The following is a 22,646-nucleotide window of genomic DNA, read 5'->3' as shown; positions in this document are numbered from 1 at the left end:
ATTGTGCCAGCCCAGTCACCTGCCAGGTAGATAGTGCAATGTCCAGGCTGATTGGCAGAGGCTCTCCATGTTTTAAGAAAGGGAGGGTTTCTCCCAGCCCTCCGCAGGGAGTCCACCTGGGACTTCTCCATGCACATCAGGGACAGCTCTGCCACTGAGCTGCAGCTTCTTCCCAGCCCTCTGCATCTCTCTGGCTGCACAATAAAGACATTGTGGTCAACCATAGCATGTGGAACATGAGCTGAGATATTCCTTCAGAAATCTCTGTCCCAAGCCAGGGAGGACTTTAAAAGTATCATGAATTGGGTCCAGAAACCAATCAACACTGGGACAAAACAACAGCAAGGATGGACATTAGCTATTTGCAGAACTGCTACCTGCCTCTGGCCTCAGGACTGCATCATGTTCCCCTCTTATCTGGATCTTATATTTTTCTCCTGGGTGATGGAACCAACCCATAGACCTTTTTACATGTGACAAAGCATGGGTGCCATCCATGTGAGGGGTGAAGAAAATATCCTCCCCCCGAGCTTGGCGCTTCTGCAATCTCATTTTCTACTCTCCCCTGGAGAGTATGGGTTGCTGGAGCAGCAAGTGAAGGGGGCAGGCTCTGCTGATATGCCCTCACTGCTCCCACACCACGCCTGAAAAAAACTCTAGAAAGAAAGAAAAAAGAAAGAACAAAACGCCATTGCTAGCTGTGCCGTTTCTAACTGCAAATAGGGAAAAGCTCCCCCATTTGGGATCAAAACACACACACAGTATTGAAAAAAAAGTTATGGAACACCCCTGCACCACGTGCCATTGATCAGAATTCACCCCTCACCCCAGACATTAAAACTCCAGGATTAAATGCCACTTGCTCTGCTTGCATAAAACACCACTCAGCTCATTGCTAGGTCTGTAGTCAGGCCTCTCAGGAGACCTGTAAAAAATGCAGGTTAAGCCAGGTTAATTTTCCTCCCTCCTTTAATTTACAAGCACATTTGCAAAATGTGATTTGCCAGAAAAGAGGTCAAGGGAAGCATCAAACAGCAGAACATGGCTCTAGCTGCCTGCAAGGGAGCACAGTCTGGAGGAGGAAATCTTGGATCACTCACACCTCAAAGAAAATGGCCCTTAAGGGGGGGACGGGACTGTGCAATAGGCTTCTGATATTTAAAAAGAAAAGCAAGATCGATAACTCAGCAAAGCAGTACAAAGCAGCGCCTGTCACAGAGCCAACGCATGACGGCAAAGGGATTAAGGCTGTGGGGGTTGGGGGGAGTTAGAAAGGGAGAAGGAATACGCAAGCAGGAAGGATATCTGGCATTGCCACACTGGCAGGGAATAACAGATATACTAAGAACATCAGGCTTTGGGGAAGTTAGCAGCTGAGGAGCCTGTAGAAGGAAGGAAGGAAGGAAGGAAGGAAGGAAGGAAGGAAGGAAGGAAGGAAGGAAGGAAGGACAACCTACCTAAGAGGTATGCTAGCAGAGTGTAAAGCACTTTGTGATGATGCAAAGGCTGTGCATCTGATGGGAAGGCCAGAGCCTTCCTGCTGGCACCAGCGCACAAAAAAATGCTCACCAGGTTATGACCGGTGTAGGGATGAAGGGGGGAGCAATGGAAGTAGGGGGTGGATGGACTGGGCCCAGGAGGGGGTGGGATTGGTAGTGTGGGTATGAACCTATCCTCTTCCTTGGCCTGATCTGCCAACAGGGATCAACGCAAACTCACACCAGTGATATCGTGGGCACAGATTCAAGTACACCCATAGCAGCTGCTGGGGCTTACTTCAAGGAGACCTCCAACAGCCACATGGGATGCAGCATAGAGATGAGAGGCAAACCACATCTACTAAAACAGGTCCCAGAGTAAATGAAGCCCAGGACTACAAGATGCAACCAGAAGGATTTGATTTTTACAGAAATAAGATACTGCCTTATTCTGAGTCAGGTCATCGGCAAACTCAACAGTTCCACTCAGTTGGGCAGCTGCTTCAGCGGCTACACTGGCTACTGTTTCATTTCTGGGCACGATTAAAGGTGCTAGTTTTGTTTTACAAAGGGCAAAATCCTAACCAACTTTCCAGGACTGGCATAGCTGTGCCAGTGGGGCATGTGTTGCATCCTGCAGTTGGGAGGCAGTCATGGAAGCCTCCTCAAGGTAGGGCAATGTTTGTTCCCTTACCTTGGAGTTGCATTGTCCTTATGTCAGTGCTGGAAAGTGGGTTAGGATTGCAGCCAAAGTTCCATATGGCTCAGAACCAGGGCATTTGAGGGACCATCTCCTTCCATACAATCCGACCCATACTCTGAGGTCCTCAGAGGGGAACCTCTTAACCCTACCACTTTTGATGGAAGTGATGGGCATGGTGACAAGGAACAGGGCCTTCTCCGTGGTGGCACCCTAACTGTGGAATTCCCTCCCCTTGGACTTAAGAATGGCTCTGTCCTTGGAGACCTTAGGGAGGGGCCTTAAGACCTTTTTATTTAGGGTGGCATTTGATTTATTTAGCCTGACATGATGACAGGCTGGCATTTTAATTAAATGTAATTTAAACAGTTTATGTGATCTGATGGGGTTTGTTTAGTTTTTATTGCTTCAAGCATTTTTAATGTTTTATTATCAATATTATTTTGTTTTAATGTTGTAAGCTGCCTTGTTATGTGAAAATCCCCCCTTTTGCCTTTTAGCTGTTATTTTCTCTCTATGGACTATAATATCATGCAAGCTAAACTGTTCTCCCAGCATACAGGCCACATTTCCAGAACTCTGGTCAAGCCACAAGCTCACAGTTACACAACCACCCCTCCCATAGTCACACATTATGTGAGGAAGTCTTGTGCTTTAATAAGATAAGAACATAAGAACAGCCCCACTGGATCAGGCCATAGGCCCATCTAGTCCAGCTTCCTGTATCTCACAGCGGCCCACCAAATGCCCCAGGGAGCACACCAGATCACAAGAGACCTCATCCTGGTGCCCTCCCCTGCATCTGGCATTCTGACTTAACCCATTTCTAAAATCAGGAGGTTGCGCATACACATCATGGCTTGTACCCCATAATGGATTTTTCCTCCAGAAACTTGTCCAATTCCCTTTTAAAGGCGTCCAGGCCAGACGCCAGCACCACATCCTGTGGCAAGGAGATCCACAGACCGACCACACGCTGAGTAAAGAAATATTTTCTTTTGTCTGTCCTAACCCGCCCAACACTCAATTTTAGTGGATGTCCCCTGGTTCTGGTATTATGTGAGAGTGTAAAGAGCATCTCCCTATCCACTCTGTCCATCCCCTGCATAATTTTGTATGTCTCAATCATGTCCCCCCTCAGGCGTCTCTTTTCTAGGCTGAAGAGGCCCAAACGCCGTAGCCTTTCCTCATAAGGAAGGTGCCCCAGCCCAGTCATCATCTTAGTCGATCTCTTTTGCACCTTTTCCATTTCCACTATGTCTTTTTTGAGATGCGGCGACCAGAACTGGACACAATACTCCAGGTGTGGCCTTACCATCGATTTGTACAATGGCATTATAATACTAGCCGTTTTGTTCTCAATACCCTTCCTAATGATCCCAAGCATAGAATTGGCCTTCTTCACTGCCGCTGCACATTGGGTCGACACTTTTATCGACCTGTCCACCACCACCCCAAGATCTCTCTCCTGATCTGTCACAGACAGCTCAGAACCCATCAGCCTGTATGTGAAGTTTTGATTTTTTGCCCCAATGTGCATGACTTTACACTTACTGACATTGAAGCGCATCTGCCATTTTGATGCCCGTTCTGCCAGTCTGGAGAGATCCTTCTGGAGCTCCTCACAATCACTTCTGGTCTTCACCACTCGGAAAAGTTTGGTGTCATCTGCAAACTTAGCAACTTCACTGCTCAACCCTGTCTCCAGGTCATTTATGAAGAGGTTGAAAAGCACCGGTCCCAGGACAGATCCTTGGGGCACACCGCTTTTCACCTCTCTCCATTGTGAAAATTGCCCTTTGACACCCACTCTCTGCTTCCTGGCCTCCAACCAGTTCTCAATCCACGAGAGGACCTGTCCTCTAATTCCCTGACTGTGGAGTTTTTTCAGTAGCCTTTGGTGAGGGACCGTGTCAAACACCTTCTGAAAATCCAGATATATAATGTCCACGGGTTCTCCCGCATCCACATGCCTGTTGCCCTTTTCAAAGAATTCTATAAGTTTCGTGAGGCAAGACTTACCCTTACAGAAGCCATGCTGACTCTCCCTCAGCAAGACCTGTTCGTCTATGTGTTTTGAGATCCTATCTTTGATGAGGCATTCCACCATCTTACCTGGTATGGATGTTAGGCTGACCGGCCTATAGTTTCCCGGGTCCCCCCTCTTTCCCTTTTTAAAAATAGGCGTGACATTTGCTATCCTCCAATCCTCTGGCACTGTGGCTGTTTTGAGGGACAAGTTGCATATTTTAGTCAAGAGATCTGCAACTTCATTCTTCAATTCCTTAATAACTCTAGGGTGAATGCCATCAGGGCCCAGTGACTTATTGATCTTTAATTTATCAATGAGGTCTGAAACATCTTCTCTTTTAACCTCTATCTGACTTAACTCCTCGGTCAGGAGGGGCCGTTCGGGCAGCGGTATCTGCCCAAGGTCTTCTGCCATGAAGACAGATGCAAAGAACTCATTTAATTTCTCTGCCATCTCTAAGTCTCCTTTTATCTCCCCTTTCCCTCCCTCACCATCCAGAGGGCCAACCGCTTCTCTGGCGGGTTTCCTACTTCTAACATATTTGAAGAAGCTTTTATTATTCCCCTTAATGTTGCTGGCCATGCGTTCCTCATAGTCTCGTTTGGCCTCCCGTATCACCTTCTTACATTTCTTTTGCCACAGTTTATGTTCCTTTTTATTCTCCTCATTAGGGCAAGACTTCCATTTACGGACAGAAGCTTCCTTGCCCTTCACAGCCTCTCTAACTTGGCTGGTTAGCCATGCGGGCACTCTCCTGGATTTAGTGGAACCCTTCTTTCTTTGCGGTATACACCTCTGCTGGGCTTCTATTACTGTTGTTTTAAGCAGCCTCCATGCACTCTGGAGAGATTGGACTCTTTTTACCCTCCCTTTCAAACTCCTTCTAACCAGCCTCCTCATTTGAGGGAAGTCCGCCCGTCAGAAGTCAAGGGTTTTTGTTAGAGATTTGCCTGGTATTCTTCCCCCAACGTGCACGTCAAAACAGATTGCAGCATGATCACTGTTCCCCAATGGCTCAGTAACATTTACATCTCTAACCAGGTCCTGCGTACTGCACAATATTAAATCCAGAGTCACCTGTCCTCTGGTGGGCTCCGTGACTAGCTGATCTAAGCCACAGTCATTTAGCACGTCAAGAAATCCGGTTTCCTTATCGTGACCAGAACACAAATTGACCCAGTCAATATGAAGATAATTGAAGTCCCCCATGATTACAACCCTGTCCCTCCTTGTCACCTCCCTGATCTGTTTCCTCATTTCAAGGTCCCCATCCGATTTCTGGTCTGGAGGACGATAGCACGCCCCCAGTATTACATCGCTGCACAAGCCTGGTAATTTAACCCACAGAGATTCTACGGTGGAGTTGGACCCACCTTCAATCTCTACTTTGCTGGATTCTATCCCTTCCTTAACATAAAGGGCCACCCCACCTCCAACACGCCCCTGCCTGTCCCTCCTGTAGAGTTTATAGCCCGGGATTGCGGTATCCCACTGATTCTCTGCATTCCACCAGGTTTCTATTATGCCCACTATGTCAATGTTTTCCCTTGTCACCAGACATTCCAGTTCTCCCACCTTTGCTCGTAGACTTCGGGCATTCGCATAAAAGCATTTGTACACGGAATGCCCCAGGATGGGCTGCTTATTCGCTCCTTTGTCCTCGCATCCTCTCGTTGTGCCAAACTGTCTATCATATCCCATCACGCTACCTTTCCCAATTTCTTCTCCTACTCTGCCTTTGTCTTGTTGTTCTCTAACCTCCCCATCCTCATCCCATAGGGATGAGGAGTCCCGAACCGGATGCCCCTCGGCTCCTGTCGGCCTTCTCCCAGGGATCAGTTTAAAAGCTGCTCTGCCACCTTTTTAATGTTATGCGCCAGCAGTCTGGTTCCATTCTGGTTCAAGTGGAGCCCTTCCGTCTTGTACAGGCCCCGCTTGTCCCAAAACATTCCCCAGTGCCTGACAAATCTAAACCCCTCCTCCCTACACCACCGTCTCATCCACGCATTGAGACCCCTGATCTCCGCCAGCCTAGCTGGCCCTGCGCGTGGAACAGGTAGCACTTCAGAGAACCCTACCTTTGAGGTCCTGGCTTTCAGCTTCCTGCCTAAAAGCCTAAATTTGGCCTCCAGGACCTCCCAGCTACACTTGCCCACGTCGTTGGTGCCGACATGCACCACAGCCGCTACCTCTCCCCCAGCACTGTCTACTAGCCTGTCTAGATGAGAAGTGATGTCCGCAACCTTCGCACCAGGCAGGCAAGTCACCATGCGGTCCTCACATCCATCGCAAACCCCCCTCTCTATGTTTCTAATAATCGAATCCCCCACTACAAGAAGCCCCCAACCCCCCTCCCGCCAGTAATCCAATCACTGTTTAAGCATCTCTTACATTACTGTATGCAAATGATTTTGGCGTTGCTGATTCATTGCATTGTACCTATGTTCTCCACAGTCTTTGTTAAGTTCCCCCTTCTAGGAAGCCCACCATCAACCCCTGATTGAATTTTGCTGATAACTGACATCCTGATCCCCATTCAAATGTATACATACTCCAAGCACCCAGCCTTGTGTTAGCAATCAAGCTACCATCCAGCTCAGCAGGTAGGGTCTGTCTCCCAACCCCTTATAAGAGAGGGCTTCTTCTCACACACCCAAGAGAGGGCTATCTCTCTCCAAGGCCCAACACATTTGTGGTGTCAGAGGGTCTTCTCCACTGGACTCTCCCCCCTCCAACTGCTCTACAGGACAGGTAATTATCTTGTGCCTGGAACTCTTTCCCTTCTCCCCCCTTTTTCTTCCCTTCTCTCCCCATCTTTAGTTAGCAGCTGGGGTTGGCAGAGCAGGGACCCCTAAAGCCTTCCCTACAACCCCCCTTCCTTATCTGTTTTCCTCGGAGGCACCAAATACTCTTCACACGCAACCACCATGAAAGCCAGGTACCAAAAAATATATGCTCCATGTGCATTAAGTTTACCTTTGTTCTTTTGTAATAAACCATAATCTTTTATTGAAAGTTATCTTTCTCTCCGTCTCCTCTTTAAGCAAAAGAGAATTTCTCTGCATTAGGCCATCTTGTTATCCAGCCTACGATCCTAATGTTCCAATAAGGGCAGTGTAATAATTCCCCTAAACAAAACAGCCCTTTTGGTAACATTATTAATTGGCGGAGAATGCAGCCTTGATTGCCCTCAATGGGAGAACGGAGGGAACAAACCAACCAACCGAATAAACAAACAAACAAATGCAGGTTAGGACTGAGGCAAAGTTCCCTTCTCCGATTTTCACTGCCCCATTTGGATGTGACAAAGATGGGGCGAGGCGTTTTCCCGGAGTGTGAACTGTGGGGAGGAGGGAGAGCAGAAGCACATCCATAGGCAGGGTTGCCACAAGACATCCTGAGGGGGCAGCCTGTCAAATGCTCACCAACCTCTGCTCCTCCCACTCCCTGGATGTGGGAAGCAAAGCTGAGAAGAGTGTGGAGGAGTGGCGTGTCCGAGGCGCTTTGGCCCACCGCTCTCTTCCACTCCACACTCCCTCTTCTACTCTGCCCCCTCTACCTTTTCTGGGTCAGGCAGTGGTGGGAGGAGGAACAACGGAGGTGAGAGAACACAGGGAGATGCAAACCCCCCACCAGTCCGCTGCCCGAGGCAACTGCCTCTGTTGGCCTCACGGATGGGCTGTGCCCTGTCTGCAAGCAGTGGGGGCAGCAACTCCCCTCAGCAGCCCTCTGGTGACTGAGCATTTCCCTTCCTGTCTGTACAACATGACATTGCAAAGGCTGCATCTGATACCTGGAACTTACAGCCCAATCCTGTCAGTGGGCTGCACTGCTGGAACTCGTGTTGTGGCGACATTGCCTGACTTATAGCATTGCAAAATGCAACACTCTACAGTGTGCTGCTGGAAACAATGAGTGGTGCCAGTCATGTGGTGGCAGTGCCAGAAAGTCAGCAGTAGTGGTGGATCATGGGCATCGAGGGAGAGGATCAGGGTGCTGTGTGGGAGGAACCAGGGGAAGGAGGTGGCAGCAAGAGGGGGTGGATCAAGCGGCAGTGGCACTGACCAGATCTTATCCCGTGTTTTTAAAATGTTCCTGCCCCTTTTCCCTCCTTGGACATATGTCACCAAAAGAAGTGGCGTATGTCTGAGGAATCCCAGAGGGAGCCCCAGAGTTTGCGCGGAGGTAAGTAAGAATGAGTTCTGTTTGCCCCCAGGTCCCCCCCCCCATGCAGTGCACACCTTTGTGGCACAGCTGCATTAGCACTGGTGGCGGGGGACAGGGTTAGGGCCTAAGTCCTCTTAAGCTTAAGCTTACTTCTGAGCTGACATGCAAGGATCATACTGTTAGTTTCCTACAGAGGAAAAAAAAATAAGAAAAGATTTCACCGGGTTTTCCCTTTTTAGTAAGGCTTCTTCAGTAGAAAATTTCCATTGCCTATTTCAACAGCAGACCAATTGTTTTTGCAATAAGAAAAAGAGGAAAAAAGTTTTCTGGAAAGCATAAAGTTTCAGTAAATGTGAAAGGCAGAATTACTGGCTGTGCTTCTGATTCTCTGACTCAGCATCAGAGGAAATGAAAGGGACTGAATAAGCACAGTGGCTCCTTTCTGAGCAGGAGATATAAAAACCACCCATGTGAGCAACAAAAGAAATTCCTATTTGCTCACCAATGAAACCTGATTGATAGATGAGAAGCTGTGAGTTACAGTGCAGAGAGATTCAGTGTCCTCTATGATGACACACTGAAATCAGTGGAAAAACAGAATTAACGTCTCTGGAAGACCACAGCTGCTTTCCTGAGCAGGACTGGAGCCCTCCCATTCACTGCAATGGTGCTTAAGCGAAATGGAGAGAGAGAGAGAGAGAGATGCAACACAATGCAGTTTTGTTTTTTTAAACAACATTTCTCTCACTGACTGGCAAACTCCTATGGATATTTCCCCTATCAGGGTCTCCAAATTTGGTTAAGCTGACAATCTTAGTGAAATTTTAGGTCATCTCCCTCTTGCTTTGTGCAGCCACAATATTCCTGATCTCATCACCACAGAGGTGAGACCAGGAGTGCCCCACGGGCCAGTAATGTGAGTTGGCACCTTTCTGTTGCCATCTTTGCCTGCATCCCTCCTCTCATGAAACTGTTGTCTCATGTAGGTCTTTGCTTCTTCCATTGGTGTTAGAACAGTTGGGACTCCTCAGGTGTAAAAGATCCAGGTGAGAAGAGTTGGGCCTATTCTTAAAGAGGATAAGCACCTTTAGAGAAGAGAGCTTTGCTGCCTCCTTGGTGAATGAGATCTGAGGGAGAGAGAGTGCTTCATTTTGGTACTGTGAGTGAGAGAAATTAAACCAGTTCTGGCTAGTCAGAAAAAAGGTTAGATTGTGTTAGGGTTTTAATTTTTTCTTTGTAGTTTTCTTTAGCAAGTTTATAAGGAAGGGGGATTCAGTCCAGGGGATCCCTCTAGTGATCCTGGCTCTTGGCTGGTGGCAGCAGGGTAGCTACCTGGGGGTATTCTCCCCCCCCATCCCTGACACCTCCCCTCTTCTCCTCTCCCTTCTCTTTTCTGTCTCCACCAGGGTTAAGCCTAAATGTGGTTAGCGGGGAACTCTGCACTTGAAACTACCTTCAAATTGTCACTTAAAGCAGGGTTCAAAGCTAAACATGGCCAATATTACAGGAGCCAAATGTTACATCCCATGATTCTTGCATAAAAGAAGTGGTGGGGAGCAGGGACTACGTGAACACAGAGGATGTGTTCCTTATATACTATTCTAAATAGTAAACATACAGCTAAAAATAAGCTGCCCCCTCACTGAAAACTCATCCAGATTAAAATAGTAATATGACTGCTAACAGCCCCTCTGCTGATATTTACACTTTCAGGCCAGAAATCACAAGAGGATGAACTTCAATTAAAGCACTGGCAGCCTTTTATCTAAGCATTAGCTCTGGTAGGCCATTAATGTCACCACTGTGAAAGATTAATGTTAGTCTTTAAAGTACATCAAACCCTTGGGATGAAGCCCCGTACAGCTACCCTGCACACACATATAGCCCTGGAGCAGATGGGCGGGGGGGGGGGGCAACCATGGCCTAACTAGCCTTGGTGCGTTCAACTTTCTCCCTCTGCCTCCTGACCCAGAGAGGCACCTAGAGAGATGTACACTGTGTTAAGATCAGTGTCAGTGACAAGCTGGTGATCTTAACCCTGGAGTGAGTTAGAAGGTCTATGGCTCATGGTCTATGGTGGGACACCCACATTTGGCTACATAGAGGGGGTATCAAAAGGTTTCACCCTGCAAAAAACTGGAGAAAGTCTAGTTTTCTAGACTGTGCATGAAAATGGACCCCAGTTCAGGCCCTGGAATCTCCAGTGAGAAGGCTCTGCAGGATTCTAGGCAAGCCAGGTGGAAAAAAAAGAATAACAACACAAAAACATAAACAAACAAACCTTCTTTTGGCTGGAGAGCTTGTAGACCTATTGCTAGTTAGAAGGTCCTGTGTCTGTGGGACATTTCCAATCAAATGTCAAACCACAAGGGGGCACTCTGAGAAGCAGCATGACAGTAGCCTTGGGTTCCTTCCATGTTATAATGCCCTGCCCAGTTTCTGGCAGACCATAGTTTGGAAGCAGGGAGACCAAAGGTTGGCCAGGTTGGGCATTGGCCAAGGGCTCACCCATTAGGGGACCCACCTCGTGGAGCTGGCTCCTAAACCCTCAGTACACTTGGCAATGACCAATGGTGGGGCACAGGGCAGGCCTTTGTCCAAGGACTCCAACAACTAAGAACTGGCACTGAAGGAGACTGCCAAGCTCCCAATGTCCATGAGATCCTGAGCTGTACCCACAGTCACCCCACATTCAGTTCTTGTCTGCAGAAGCAAACACAGCATAAAGGAATTCATCCTTCTGTGATTTAACACCCAGGGCAGTTCAGGTTCTGGATTGCTGGGAGAAACTAACCTTTTAAAGCAATGCTGCTCTGATTTTGTCAGGGATGAGTAACTGTCCCTCTTCACTGTCATAATGTCTTCTTCTAATGGCTGTTTGCTAGTGTTTCTTTGGCATCTTTTGTTGGATTCTGACACCTTTGGGAAGAATACACTACGTATTTATTTAGCTCTGTAGATTTGTAGACATTTTTGTTGAAAAGTGCTATATAAATGTTCATCAACCACATTATCACTGCAAGTGCTGGATGTGGGGGTGACAGGAGCCATGACCAGCTGGCACACTGCCCCCGGGGGGTGTGGCTAGTCCAGCATACTCCTGCTCCTCATCTCTTTGGGTGGAGATAACAACTGAAGAGGCTGCTGTGTGCATGGTCCCCGATTCTATCAGTCAGTAGATGAATGGCTGGTGCAGCTGGATGGAGAAGGCTGGAAGGTTCTGAACTGAAACATCCAGGTCAAGTCAGAGTGGGGTGTAAAATGAACAGTACCCCCCCCTCCCCAAAGTTTCCAAGATCTTGCAAGAATAGGAGAATTCTGGAGATATGGAGCTGCTACAGTGTTGTATCTTCCACAAGCAACAGAACCTAATATGTTTTGGAGACCATCACTGGGACCTACATTTCAAAGCCCTTGTAATGATCAGTCCTCACTCTTAACAGGTCTCATACACTTAAGCCAATACTTACAAAGCGTACAGAGTACAGATGGGAGAAGGACAGCTGCGAACAAGCTTGTGAATATGTGAGTCAGGCGCCCCTCTCAACGGCAATTTTTCCAAAACAGATCATGGTAAAAAATTCCCTGAAGGGAGGTGGCAAATGCAGATGAGCAGGTCACGCTGGGATCTTCTGTTTTTCATCACCTTTTTCCTCTTCAGTCGTCTGGAAACAAACTCATGAGGTCAAGGCTCTGTTTCCTTCCGCTGCAGCAACAGGGATGGCAGATGGCAGAAAGCAGCTCTAGATTCGAGTTCTAATTCATTTGGAGTTCACCGGGGGATTCCACACACGGCACTCAAGCTGCCAGCGACATTCATATTCAGCCCTGCTTGTCAGAGCCAGGACAGCTTGTTCCAAGCACTGGGAGTCAACAGCGTGAGGCCTGATCCCTGCACATCTCTTGCAGGGATCTCGTTGCATCAGTGAAGCAGGTTCCTGCTCAGGCCACTGCATCAGCATTACCTCATCAAGAGCCTTCAGCACTGCCTGCTAATTTCATCGGATTTCACCGGAAATGCTCTGCAGAGATTCCCCTGCCAGCAAGTTACTGGGGTAACCTGGTCCTCCCTGCCACAGAAACAGTCCAGCTTAATTAGAATTAGGGGAGGAAAAAACTGAGACAGAAGAGAAGTGCTGCAAAGAGCTGACGCATTAGCGACCCTCCCTCTGCCACGAGCGCCACCAGGATCTATACGTACAGCATGTCCCAGAAGAACAAAAAGTAAACAAAGTCTGTGGCAATATTCAATGCAGGCGTCACTGCATGCCATCACTGTCACTTCGTTGCACTGCTGGAAAGAGAACGGAGAGGAAAGGGCTACATGGACAAGTGGGAGGCCTCAGTCTGCCAGAAGGGGAGATGTTTGTTCTGGTGCCTTTTCTCACATGCTGCCCTATGCGGGGAGGACATTGTGCAGTTGCTTTGCATGTTTTTATTGAAGAGCACTCTTTTCTCCCAGCTCCTGCTCCCATGTTAATGAAGATTTGCCCCATCTGCGTACAACCACAGTGCTTGCCAAGCGCTTTGAAACGCCATTTGTGCCACTGTGGGCCAATCAACTGAGACTGAATCCAGACAAAACAGGTTAGTAAAACAGCCAGCTTGGATTTGGGTGTGCAGTCTGCTCTGAGAAGGGAAGTGCCTCTCTTGAAAGATCAACTGTGCCATTGAAGTTGGTCCTGAATCCAGCCTTACCCCGGATGACCTATGGCAAAGGGCACCTCTGCAAAGTGTCCGCTGGAGCACCAACTGCTTGGTCAAATGGGCTGAGGGTCAGAGCAGGCAGATGAAGTGCAAAGCACCAGTGGCAGATGATGAAATGACAGGGTCCAACACAGCTGGAGTGGTCCAAAGTGCCTCATTGTTATTATCACTAAACCTGCACCATTACATCAGTGCACATCGTGCTTTACCAAGTTTGAAAATGAGAGGTTGAGGGGGGTCTTTTTTCCAAGAACGTACCATCTAAATTTCAACAGTAGGAGGGATGACAGAGGTATGGAAGAAGCACACACAGCCCAATCCTAAGCAGCCTGTCTGCTGGCAGAACACATTTTCCACCAGCAGAAGTGTCACTGTAATAGGCCATCAGCACACATGGTCAAGTGCAGGCCGTGTGCACTACCCAAGTGGAAAGGCCTCCCACCACCAGTACCAGTAAGGTGGTGGTGGGAGCAGGCAGGAAGGTGGGGAGAGGCAGGAAGAGGGAAGTGTCTGAGCTGGGAGAGGGCAGGTGGGAGGTGGAATGGGAGAAGAATCCAGGCATCACCCACCTGAGCTGGTACCCTAACCTTGTTCATTCCACCATTTCCCTTATTCTCCTAGGCTCTGCACCAGCAAAATCGTTTGGGCAGATCTGAGGAGACCCACTGGGGTAACAGAAGCTTGCCCCAGAACAAAATTTCCATTACCTTGAGGAGACTCTCCTACCCTGCTCTGGATGCAGCACACACTGTGTCGTTAAGGCTGCATCAGCTTGGGAGGGGGGAACTAAGGACCCAAGCCAGACCTGTGTGTGCCGGCTCACCGCTGGCATGCACTGTTGCAAATTTGCCTTAAGGCACGCTTGCAAGCCCTTAGCGTGGGCCCAGCACCTGAGCTAGCCCAGCATGAGCCTATGCTGGATCGGCTCCAGCTCTGGGCCTGTGTTCCGCTGCCAGGTGGTTTCCCGAACTGCCTGGTGGCAGAGAGGTGAGTGGAGGGTGTGGGGGGAGGTGGGGAGGAGCTGCCCCGGGGTGGGGGAAGTTGGGCAAAGGCAGGTGGAGCTTGGGGAGGAGGCATGGCGGGAGAGGGAGCAGGGCAGGACTGGTGGAGCTCGACTCCACCAGATCTTGAGCACCATGTTTGGACCGCGCGGTCCAACATGGGACTCTCCTATTCTGCAGCAGCTCCAGAGATGCTGTAGAATTGAGTAGCCCCATTGCAGAGCTACTGCCCTTCCCTGGGAGAAGGGGACAACAGTCCCCTTCCACTGAGGAGCTGCCACAGGCTGCCTGGTTGTACGCAGGCTCGTGGCAGCCATTTTTTGTGCTGGGGCAGTCCCGCATGCACGACAGCTCAGGACTGGGGTATTGGGCTGTCAGTTACGCAATGGTACATTCTTAAGTTTGAGGAAAGTTAAGGTAATTTCCAAACAGGCCCTCAGACACCAAGAGTGGTCCAATTTCAAAATGCATGGCAGTAGTCTAGACCCCAAATTACAGCGGCATGGATGGTGTTTTACAGTCTGGCACCTGACAAAAAGGAACCTTTGGTTCTACTAATTACACGCCTGCAGTTGTCCCTCACTGAAAGAACAGCACATTGAACATCAGCATCAGAATATGTTTTATCAAAAGAGGTCACTATTTCACCATTAGAATCTTGCCTGGACAGAGCTGGATATGCATGAGCAATGTCTAGAAGCAGAAACAGCAGATTTCTCTGAGCTCCTCTGAAACCCATGGAGAAGTTCTGTATTTCCAGATTCAACTGGGGCATGGAACGTGCCCAGTCAGGCACATTGCAAAATCAAAGCTAGGGATCAATTGCAACAACTGACATTTTCTGTTTTGCAGAAATTACTGGTACTTGCATTTTAGTACAAATGCATGTAAGGGTCAGTGGCTATCCTGGATCTGAGCCAAATCCACCACCACCACCCCCCCCATTTTAAATAACTGCCTTTTAAGTGATTCGTTGGGGACAGGGTACCAACAGTGTGGAGCTTTTCCAAAGCTCAGTGGAGTCGTTTTCTTCCAGAACAATCCCCAGAACAAGTTGATATAATAATGTGGCAGATGCAGGAGCATCCTTAGGGGACGGGAAGCTTGGCTGGTGAAGACTTGTGAAATACTGGCGAGAAGCAAAAGGGTGGCAAAAAGGGAGGGCGATTCCTCCAAAATCAGCCTAAAGCTCTTGGAGAACTTTCAGCTCAGCGCTAAATTCACACAGAAACATTTTTTTTTTAATGATAAAATGTTAGAGACAGTTACAGAACATAAGAAGTGCACATAAAAATATACATACTGCTTACAAGTTTATGCAGACATCCTACCCATAAGTGCATGGTGCGGGGCAGTTATAGATTCTTTTCACCCTGCACAGTCTGAGGATGTGGATAAGATTCTTTGAAGTTTGAGGCTGTCTGGATATCCACTTGATTCTTACCCAGCCTGGTTTATAAGATCATCCCAGAGGCAACTAGCTGGGTGGACAAGGTGGTGGTGGTAAATTCATCTTTGGCTAAGGGAATTGTTTGCCACCTATTGAAAAAAAACATCCATGGACTTGACTGCACTGAAGAATTATCAGCCTGCCCGGAACCTCCCATTTCTGGGCAAGGCAACTGAGCTGGTCATGGAGTCTCCAGGACTTTTTGGATGAAATGAATTCCAGAATCTGGTCCCTTGCAGTCTCATTTTCAGCCAGGTTTTGGAATTGAAATAGCTTTGGTCACCCTGGAAACTGCAACTGGTTCAGAGCCAGACAGGAGCTGACTCCTTTGCTGGATGCTGGTCCATTCATGGTGCTGAATTCTCAAGCCCTATGTGGCATGGGGCCAGGGTGTCTGAAGGACAATCCCCCACCATAAGAAGTGGCCTATCTGTGGTCATCTGGAGGGGCCCTTTTTGGGTATCACCACTATTTTCAATCTGGCAGTGTTTCGGGTGGGGGGTGTTTCCATAGTGGCACCACAACTGTGGGGATCCCTCCTTCCTGAATTGAAACAAGCCCTGATGCTGTCCTGATTCTGACAGGGGCTGAAGACTCATCCAGCCTTTTCTGTGACACTGACATGCTTTGTTTTGATTTTTCCCCAACCCTTTTCATTGTGGTTTGCTTTATTTAGTGTTTGATTTTTTGTTTTGTTTTAACTATACTTGTTAATGGATTTTCAATTTATTTTTTAAATATTGTAAGCCACCTTGGGCATCTCTTTTTAGAGAGCACAGTCAGAGCAGAAATATGAAAATCAATCAATAAATCTTAATACATCTTGACACTTGAACAAAACCAACATAGATCTATCTTTCCTTATTTGGGGGGGGGGGGGAAGGATATTTTATTTTACTTTAAATCCAAACTGTTTCTTTTTGCAGTGCCTTTCTCTCTTCCCCCATTATTTCTTCAGTTATTTCAGAGTTTCATTTTGATTCACCTCCCCTTGCTGTCATCAAACACACTTAAAAGTGCATGAGGTTTACTTCCAATAAAATTGCTTCTGGCTTCTTCTCCCTCCTTCCCTTACCTGTAACCCAAGGAGGCATAAAATAAGCGGCAGAGGTCCAGCACATTCGCAAGTCCTAAACACAGAGAGAGAGAGAGAGAGAGAGAGAGAGAGAGGCTGCCCGCCTCGGAGATGATCCATCTGGCAAGCTGACACAGTAATAAGTCTGCCTAATTGTCAGGTCAGGCGTGCTACGGAGCTGGCCTGTCAGTCGCTTCATTTCAGCTTTGTACTGGGGATGTAAAACTCCTTGTACTGTGTGTATGTTGCGTGGGCGAGTCGAGAGATAAATCAGACAGCCAGAAGGTTCACGGGTGGGGGTGAGGGGGAATCACGGAGTGGAGTGGAGGGCAGGGTGAACCAAAAGAGAGGGCTGCCAGGTGCAGGAGAGCAACACAGGAGCTAAGCCTGCTCCATCTACCACAGGCTCACTGGTGAAAAGTCAAGCAAGTTCTGCAGCCTCAATTCAACAGGATACAGGTGGAGTTGACCTGGCCTGGCCTGGCCTGGCCTAGCCCAAAACATTTTGGTACCAAAGGCAGAAGCCCCAAATGATATCCTGTCCTGTCCCCGAAAAACTAACATGGTGCACAGCTCATCAGTGAGTTTTCCCACACAAGACTTTTTGAAATAAACCGGAGCTACATAAAAGCATTGCAAAATGTCAGGATGACCACTAATGTAAGCCATTTCTGCCCAATGTTGCTTATACACAATAGGAACCTAATGTGCACACCTGATGGCTGCGCAAAAATGGGCCTTCTCAGTGGTGGCTCCCCAACTGTGGAATTCCCTCCCCCTGGAATTGAGAACAGCTCCCTCTTTAGAGTCTTTTCAGCAGGGTCTTAAGACCTTTTTATTCAGGGAAGCATTTTTATGCTGACACCAGGGGGCATGGCAGATGTCATGGCAGATGTCATGGCAGATCCTGCCATTCCTTGTGTGCATCGAGGAGAGGACAGTGCAGGCAAGTCCAAGACTAGGAGAAGTTATGCAATGTTTGCACCAGGCCCAGAATCTAGCCAGCAGAGAGGTGTCTCCTAAGATGCTGGGCCATGGTTGAGATAATGTGTGCTTCACACCACACATTGTTGTGTGATATTGTGGACACTGTGGAAATGGAAAAGATGTAAAAAAGAATGACTAAGTGTGCAATCCTAACCCCTTAAGTCAGTGCTTTCCAGCACTGACATAAGGGCAATGCAGCTCTGAGGAAAGGGAACAAACATTCCCTTACTTTGAGGAGGCCTCCGAGAGTGACACCCAACTGCAGGATGCAGCACATGACCCATTGGCACCGCTATGCCAGTGCTGGAAAGCACTGACATAAGGGGTTAGGATTGCACCCTAAAATGATGAGTGGGCTGGGGCACCTCCCTAAGGAGGAAAGGCTACAGTGTTTGGGGTTCTTCAGTCTAGAAAAGAGGCGTCTGAGTGGGGACATGATTGAGACATACAAAATTATGTATGGGAAGGATAGAATGGATGCTCTTTTCCCTCTCACATAACACCAGAACCAGGGGACATCTGCTAAAATTGAGTGCTGGGAGAGTTAGGACAGACAAAAGAAAATATTTCTTCATCCAGAGTGTAGTTAGTCTGTGGAACTCTTGCCACAGGATGTGGTGAAGGCATCTGTCCTGGATGTCTTTAAAAGGGAATTGGACAAATTTCTGGAGGAAAACTACATTAAGAATTACAAGCCATGATGTGTATGATTTTAGAAGTGGGTTACCTCAGAATGCCAGATGCAAGTGTTGGCACCCTGATGCGGGTCTCTTGTTGTCTTGTGTGCTTCCTGAGACATTTAGTGGGCCACTGTGAGATACAGGAAGCTGGACTAGATGGGCCTATGGCCTGATCCAGCGGGGCTGTTCTTTTGTTCACTGGTGTGTGTGGGGGGGGGGGGGGAAGCCTGCCAAAGTCAGACCAATGTGTGTGGATATCTCTCTTTTGCTTGGAAGCCACTGCAGCCCACCCTCTGAACACTTGCAAGTCCTGCTCACTTTCTTTCTTGTCTCTAGAATTTCAACAGATGTTGCCCACAATTTTTCAAAGGTATCTCACTATTCAACTTATCACAGGGTTTTCAGCCATGTGGATACTTGGTCATCAACGTCATTACAAATGTAGCACAATTTATTTGGTTGTTTTTATGTATGATTAAGGCAGAGATTTTTGCCAGAAAATCTCTCCACATTTTCCACCTGGCAGGGTGGTCATCTGTATCAGCACAATGTTGAGAGCGAATCCAGAAATGTGAGCAAAATACAGGGACCCCTAGCCTTATTTGCAGGGGAGGCAGACCTTGATGTGAAAAAAGTCTTTCATCAGCTGAAAGGAATCTGAAATGCCCAGTTAACAGCTCAGTCCAATTCTTTTTCCCACCAGCTGATGCAGCCTCACCAAGGAGGTTTGCACTGCATCCGGGGGGGAGGGGGAAGGGTGAGATAGAGAAGCTGGAGAGAGGTAAGCCCCATAAGCCTCCCGCTCGCCAATGGGTCTGCTTGGACCTGCACCAGCTCTTTAGCTGGTACAAGACCAAGCAGAAAGGGGGCATGCCAGCTGTTATCAAAGAGGGTAGCATCTGGCACAAGTTGCCCACATTGGGCACCACCCCCTCCCACCCCCACCATCTCCCTGTTCCACCCTTCCCTGCCCCATTTCACTTCCCCCACTGATGTAACCCTTGGTGGGTGCTCTGTGTTCCACTCACAGCTGTGTGCGGGGCTGCTCTGGCTTTGTGCTGGTGTTCCAGAAGTATGTGGTTCCCTGCGCTGCCAGCAGGCTATTTATCTGGATGCCCCGCTGCCAGAACACTCCTTGCAGCAGTGGGGAAGGAGGACAGGACGGATGATCTTAGCCTATCCTATGAGGGGCAACTACATTTAGAGGAAGCAAAACACTTCAGGAAGGGGTGACTTTTAGGCAAGAAATGAGTAAGTATGTGCCCTTTCTCGGCTTGGTATTTTCCTGCTTCGTGTCACCCATAAAAATCTGTTTTACCACTTATGGAAGTTTGAAAGGAAATAAACATGCATTTTGAATCCTACAGGAGTAAAAGCCATGCAGGGAGAGGGAAATTTGGAGCAGAGAAAAGGATAAGAAAAAAGCAGAAAGAGTTAAGGACTCCCTCTTCTCACTACTTTTCACTTAATTGCTTCCTTCCATCCCGATTTAGTTTTTGTAAGAATCCCCTCCCCACACACACACACACACACACACACACACACAAACCAGCAGCACTGGCTGGCATCTATGACGTAGTTCACTCCTGAGTGCCAGGATATCCCCAGCAGCAGAATCCGCCACCTGCAGACTGCAGGAACAGGCTGAGCTGCAGGAAGAAATCGCTGCAATTTTGAAATCAATAGACAAGCTAAACAGTGTGGAATAAAATCCTGAAGGGAGAGAGAGGAGGAGCGACTAGGAAGACTTCAGGCACTTTCATTGCATGACTGAGCCTGCAAGGCTCCGCCCACTCTTCTCAATGAAACACCAGCAGCCTGAATGAAGCAAGGTACAAGGATGAGCAGTGCAGTCTTCCCCACTGCATCCTTACAGTTTCCCAGAAGGAGAGGGAGAGAGAACATGGGGTTGAGTTCCTTCTGCTCAAATCCACACAACTTGCACATGTACGGAGAGATCCGCAACGGTATCTCAATCTGTTCCAGCCAGCCAGTGCAGCAAAAGGCAATCGGTAACCAAAAAGATGGAAAGGGAGGGGGGAGCTTCAGGCTGCCGCCCTCAAACGGTCTAGTCGAAGCCTCCACCCACAGCCAAACCATTCTGTACTGAGAACATCTTGCGATTGTTCTGAGGCAGACTGGAGCTTGAAAAGCGCATCATGTATTAATTTCTGCCAGGAGGGAGCGGCCTGACAGATAAATAACTCTGCCTGAATGCATTGCCATTTCCCTGTGAAATGCTGACGTCTGGCACAGGCCCACAAGACTGAAGCTATCCACGGGAACCACTCACCACCGCTCCAGAGTCAAGGTGGGCTTGCACTGCACTGGCAGACACCAGAACTCAGCTCCAGAACGCGTTGCAAATAAACCGTGGGCTCCGGTTTGAAGAGGGGGGCAGGCAGGCAGCAAAAGGGGTACTAAAACCTCCCCGCCTTCTCCTCCTTTGCTGCTGTCATCAAAGTTGTGGAGATGGCCATAGAATTGCTCCCAACAACTGCCAACTGAACATCTTGACCCAAAATGGGTCATTGTGAAGGGAGGAAATGACAGTTGTCAGTCAGTGGAAGACAGGAGAAGCTCTGTTCTGCCTGAGCTGCTAAGGCATTTCGGTCACTCGCGTTCCTATTGTGCCTCCTCGGCCAGAACAGCCACTGCCCCCATTTTGCTGGCTGTGGATGGGTGGCAAAAGAGGAAGGAGCTTTGTCCAAGTCCCAGGTCATAGGCGTGGTACAAGGATGTACTGCTAAGTGCCTTCTGCTCATGCCATGGAATGACCAAAACCTTGGACTCTATGCACCTCAGAGGTGGGGAGAAAGGCTGCCAGGTTTAGCACCACTCACCCAAGAAATGTCAAATGATGTCCTTGCAGAACCACCCTCCTTGTTCTCTGCTGACTGCATGTGCTCCCTGCGGCCTGCCTGGTTTACAGCAGGGCCTTCTGACTGGCTAGAACTGTTGTCTGGGATATTTATATCCCACCTTTCCCATGCCGAAGCAAATGCCCAGGGAGGCTTACAAAGTTCCATAACAAAAGTACAAGTAACACAACAGGTAAAAAGAAAAAAATATCAAACAAAGCATTAAAGACCTTAGTTTCAACAATAACACAGCGAAACATAAAACAAAGCAAACCTGACACATATCATTGAGCTATTAGGGGAACAAGCAAGTCCAGGGAGGTAGTCAAGTCACAGCAGTATTTCAGAAGTGCAGAGGACCAATATCTACACAGCAGGCAAATGCCAGACAAAAAAGGTGTGTTTTGAGTCCTCGCTGAAAAGCCATGAAGGAGGGAGCAGTTCTCAGTTTCCCTGGAAAGGAATTCCATAGTTGTGGCACCACTACAGAGAAGGCTTGCCCTTGAGCTGCCACCCCCTCACTTGGGACAGAGGCGGCACTTGTAGGAGAGCCCCCTCAGTTGACCTAAGAGGGTGGGCTGGAATGTATGGAAGGAGGACCCAGATCATGGAGGGCCTCAAAGCTTAGAACTAGCACCCTCAAGTGGAACCAGAAGCAAATGGACGTCATATTTTCTAGACTCAGGGATCTGGACTCAGGGATATCTTGCTGGGGAAACAGCTAGCTGCCATTCAGGGCCACTTGGCCTGAGATCTCTCAGTTTTCATCCGTTCTTCCACCCAGTGGCATCACTAGGGTTTGCATCACCCAGTGAGGAAGGCAAGCGCATTACCCTCTGATGGACCTCCTTTCATGCGCAGGCGGGGCAATGTCCCAGGCAGTGGGCGTGGTGACATACCATTGCCCCGCCCCTGCTGGTTTTTTTTGCTAGAACTATTGATAGAATAGAGATATTTCAACATGGTTGTTTCATTGCATTCTGCATGAAATTTCACATTGGATGATATATAACATGATGGTATTATTTGAAAATGCCAAGGTTTGAAAAATTTTGGCCAGTAGTGGTGTTGCCCCTCCATGTGCATCATCTGGTGCAGCCCACACACACCCCTTAACAATGCCACTGCTTCCACCAGGGAGCTCCTTGTACGTGAGTTTCCACATACAGGCAACATATCTGCAATATGTGCAGGGAAGCAGCAGGCAAATGGCTACAGACATGTGCTTCTTTGTATCGTACACACATTTGCACAAATGTCTGAGATGTGAGTTGGACAAAATAATCCTCAGCTTGTTTGCCCTTCATGGGTTGCAGGCCCCAATCCTATTTCCCATCACCAGTGCCAATGCAGCTGGCCTAAAAGGTGCATCCTGCATCCAATGGGGGGGGGGGGGCAGGCTGACCAGATGCCTGGAATTTTCCTGACATGCCCAGGTTTCCAGCCCTTTATCCAAGTGCCTGGGAAAAGCCCTGCTTGGTCCTCCATTGTCTCCAGGGGGGAGCTCA

At 48.4% G+C, this 22,646-nt stretch overlaps 1 protein-coding gene across 5 annotated transcripts in view; it reads right to left on the bottom strand.

Annotated features, from left to right (window-relative positions):
• LPP (LIM domain containing preferred translocation partner in lipoma) overlaps positions 1-22,646 on the bottom strand; it is a 313,546-nt gene that overhangs the window by 99,469 nt on the left and 191,431 nt on the right. The window lies entirely within an intron of this gene.

This window comes from Tiliqua scincoides, chromosome 3, assembly GCF_035046505.1.
Source record: "Tiliqua scincoides isolate rTilSci1 chromosome 3, rTilSci1.hap2, whole genome shotgun sequence".
In the NCBI taxonomy this organism is placed as follows: Eukaryota; Metazoa; Chordata; class Lepidosauria; order Squamata; family Scincidae; genus Tiliqua; species Tiliqua scincoides.
This window is presented reverse-complemented; position numbering and strand designations above follow the sequence as displayed.